This window comes from Mercurialis annua, linkage group LG2 (genome assembly GCF_937616625.2).
Source record: "Mercurialis annua linkage group LG2, ddMerAnnu1.2, whole genome shotgun sequence".
Classification (NCBI taxonomy): Eukaryota; Viridiplantae; Streptophyta; class Magnoliopsida; order Malpighiales; family Euphorbiaceae; genus Mercurialis; species Mercurialis annua.
In genome coordinates this window covers 33120551-33125018 of record NC_065571.1, presented here as the reverse complement: position 1 = coordinate 33125018, position 4468 = coordinate 33120551, and the positions used below count along the sequence as shown (strand labels likewise).

The 4468-nt window shown below is 35.9% G+C and overlaps 1 long non-coding RNA gene across 1 annotated transcript; it reads left to right on the top strand.

Moving 5' to 3' along the window:
- Positions 1-270: 270 nt before the first annotated feature.
- On the top strand, positions 271-3112 carry LOC126667323 (uncharacterized). The gene is made up of 3 exons (XR_007638157.2): positions 271-652; positions 2181-2266; positions 2882-3112. It is a non-coding gene; the product is annotated as an uncharacterized LOC126667323 (long non-coding RNA).
- Positions 3113-4468: the final 1356 nt, after the last annotated feature.

The window sequence follows — 4468 nt, the reverse complement described above, 5'->3', positions numbered from 1 at the left end:
GGGTCTACTAAAAATTATCGTAAAATAATAATTTAAGTGGATATTATTGTTTTATAAATTGGATTTTTAGCGGGACTAAGAAGAAATCAATAAAGTAAAATAAAATTAAATGGAAAGTCCCGAGTTAATAAATTTTACGATAAAGTTCGTAAAATAAAATAAAGGAGCTAAGATTAAATTTATAAATTTGGACAAAAGTATTTTATTTAGCGGAATTTGAATATCGGAAAAAGAAAAATGATATAAATAAATTATTTGGATCCGGATAAATAAATAATGCGATGGAAGCCATTATTTATCAATAAAGAATAACCGTCAAGGTTCCGCGTAATTATGAAAACGACTTGGATTAAATTGGAGCAATTGAAATTTAAAGGTTTAAGTGCAAGCGGTGCATACTTCAAACACCTATATGGTTATTTTTCCCCTCATTTCAATCAAATGAGGACACCTATTATCCCACCTCTTCATTTACTCTTGCATATCAACAATTAGATGGAACAAATAAACCAAAACCCTCATCCTTTCAAGATGCCGAAGCTATCTTCTTCAACCTCCATCATGCTCTTTTGAGCACTTCTCACGGCGGCGAGCATATCTTGGAATTCCGACACTTGTTTTCGGTTGAAGAGTCGACTCATATACGGACAAGGTATAATTTATGGTTTTAGATTTGGATGTGTTTTGAATTGGTTTTGTGGAGATTAAATATTGGATTAAGTGTGTGTGTTCGTGAATTTGAGAGTTGGAATTAGTTGGCTTTGAGTTTATAAATGGAAGAATCTCGCTAGGCCTCGAGAGCACGTCGGAGTCGGACTCCGACGGCCGGAAACTGCTCCAGTGAGCAGCAATTGCTGCTCACCAAGAGCAGCAAAAATTCTGCTCACAAGCAGAATTCTGCCGAAGGCAGAATTCTGCCAAGAGCAGAATTCAGCTCTGCTCTTGCGAGCAGAGCTGAGCAGCTCTTAGAGGGCTGCAATTGCAGCCCTCGGCCGTCGTAGGGAGCGTAATTTTGACACTAAGACAGCCCCTATTCGAATGGTAATTGGTTCGGATTAATAAGAGTTTGTTTAAAGGTTTCGCGACGAATAGTTACGACAATTTAAGTTGACGTTGAAGCGTTTTTAAGAGATAATTCTAAAAGCAAGAAAAATGTATAAAAGATACATATTTAAAGTTAAAATGAAGTTGGTTATATGATAATAAGAATGGTGTTTAAGTCTAATGTTAGAATTTTAATATAAGTGAAAAATTATAAGTTAAAACAAGGATTAGTACATAGCGAGGAGCTAACTTTGAGAGAGGATTGCGAGCTGACGAAATGTCGGAATGAGTCGGTTTTGGTGTCATTGTGTTCGTTACGGAACAAAGAACAAAAATGTGGGACAGCCGCTGCCACAACAGTGGCATGATAGCTGCAGATTTGACTGCAAACAGCAGCCCTTAGGGCTGTTTTGCTGTCAATAAATCAGCCCGGGGAGGCAACTTCGGAGCTAATTTCCGACACCTTCGAGTTTGATTTTGAGTCCGAGGTCTAAATGAAAGTTGTAAAGAACGTCATGGACTATAGGAATATTAAATTTATTTTGGATTATAACCAGTTTACGTGCTCTGTTTCTTAGCCCGAAACAGCAGCCATGGTGGAATGTTTTGCGGCCAAATATGACAGTTTTAGGGAATCAACTTCGGGACAAATTTTCAACACTTTAGGACTATTATTTCAGTCTAGAACCTAAAGGAAAATTGTAGATGGGATTACGGACTATAAGAGTGTTAAGTTTGTTTGGTACTTGGGCTATTTTCCGGGAACGTTTTAATAGTTCAAAGTCGACTAGTTAAGCTAGTTTTGGAAAAACTAGTTTTGAGTTAACAAAATGTTAACTCGTTAATGATTTGATTATTAATTTGACATTTTGAGTTAAAGTTGATTATAAAATATGGAAAAGGGAATTATTAAATTAATTATCGATTATCTCGATAATTAATTTAATTTAGCAAAATTGGATAACTAATAAATAACATTTGGACTAATGTTATTTATTACACGAAGTTATATTTTTAAAAGATTGTCGATTAATTCCGAGGCAATAGAAATGAATTTATTCGCTAAGTATTATATAGCTAGAACGCCTTCGGATTAGAATCCATTTTAATCGAGTCTAGTTATCGTATTTGTGTAGACCCGGCGAGGCAACTACCGACGAGACCCGGAACTCGAGGAGCGTGACATAGCGTTATCCGGTTTGGAAACTAGGAATAGCAAGTGGTGAGTTTATATTAATACTGTCGATTTTTAATACTTGCATTATTTTATCAAATGCTTTATTTAAATTGTTTTATTGCATTTAAATGTTTTAAAACCCTTATATAGATCCGATGAAACGAGCTATCTATTGGGCAACAATAGAACTGTGTGTACACCAGTCATAATAAACTGAATATACATAAAATACAAACGAATATTCAGTAAAATATGAAGCCATAAAGAATATCCTTTAATATCGACTGATGCTAGTAACTCGGTTGAACTATCTCGGGACTGCATCAGAAAATGATTAATGCTAGTAACTCGGTTGAACTATCTCGGGACTGCATTAATCGAGATACAAGGTAACTCGGTTGAACTATCTCGGGACCTGTATCTCTCCCATTTAACTCGGTTGAACTATCTCGGGACCTGGGCCAATAACTAAGCTTTGAATTGTATCGGTATGATCGTAATCGGAAGAACATAATGAATAATAAATGTAATGAATAAGAAACATAATGAACTTAGGGTTTCATTCGGTTCCGTATTTGGATACATAAAAATATGTTTTGTTTTTATTAATTGTCTGCAGTATTATATGAACTCACTCAGCGTCGTCTGACCCCCCAACAGTGTTTTATTTCAGGTGATAGTATTTTGAAGGCAAGGACTTCCATTCTTGTTCCGGAAGTCTGCAATATTTTAAGTATATGTATTGAAGTATGCTTCAAATCCTAGCGCTGCAGCAGTCAGTAGATGTCAGTATAAAAATAATATTTTGTGTCAAACGATATTTTGCTATTAACTCTGAGATGATAAATGTATGTTCATAGTTTATATAAATCACGCTTTTTATTCGTGTTATTTCTTTACCAATTATCCATGAATGGAATTGATTATTATTTTATGAATTGGCATAAGTTGAAACAGGGCAATGCTAAATGCTAGATATCGCTTATTAAGACCCTGATTTCTAATATCGTTTCGCATCGGTTTTCAGAAAGTAATTTAGATATTTTGAAATCTATATAATTGTATTGTATAAAGAAATTTTCTGAAAACATTTTACATATTGATATATGTTTGAATTGCGAAAAATTTCTACTCGTTTTTAGGCTTGCTACGGGTTTCGGAGCTACCACTCCCACTCCCTTGCGCCGGTCTCGACCCTCGATTTTGGGTCGTGACAAAGTTGGTATCAGAGCAGTTGGTCCAGGATACCACTGCTTTGTGTGTCAGTCTACCTAAGGACTACTGCAGCACATAAGATTCGAGTCATGTCTTTGATCAGTTTTCATTTGATTTTAAAATTGCCAACTCTCCTCTCTAGGATGTGAGGCTGTTTGTTCATTCGATAGGATTGTTTGATGAGATACGCATGTGTAGATATTCTGCTTATGCATAGACATTCAACTTATGTTTAAATGTTCGTTGAGACGCTTATATGTTGCTTTTGCGTGGAAATTTGATTATATGGATGTGCGCTTTTCGTGTTAGTATGGTATAGCCGTGTTGCGATTGTTTAGTTTATGATTCGGTAGTAGATTGAACGATTTGTGTGTTAGTAGAAGAATGGAAGATCAAAGGCAATTGGGTGTTCATGCTATGAGTGCACAAGGTGTAGAAGAGGCTTATGGTGGATCCTCTAATTTCATAAGGGAAAATGAACATGTACAGATGGAAGAAGTAGACCATGAACAAGTTGAAAATCAAGGTAATGCTGGAATGGAGGATGCATTAGAAATGCAGCAACAACTTGATGATCAAGAAGATAATATGAATCAAGATTTTGAAGAAGAGGCACCAGTATTAGAAGAACAACCACAACCCAACATCAGTATAAATCAATTGCTACCAGGAATTGCTGTTATGGAAAGTTCTGTATTAAATATGAATCAGCTTATACAGCAACAAGGTCAACGTATTAGTGAGCTGGAGAATAGGTATGAGATGTTGGCATGTAGGCAGTTAACCATATTAGGATCTAGATTTCCTAATGGTGCACCGGAAGTGTTAGAAAGATCCGGACAAGGTACCCATGAGTCACAGGTAAGGCCCAGAAATCTACAAGAACCTATAAGAGTTAACCCAAACACGAATGTTGAACGTGTAAGAGGTGATCATATCTACCAAAATCTCAGGTTAAGATATTCAGACCTCATACCATCAGCTTGTCCAATGTGTCGAGAACAACTAGGTGTTTATCGTTATGAGATGGGC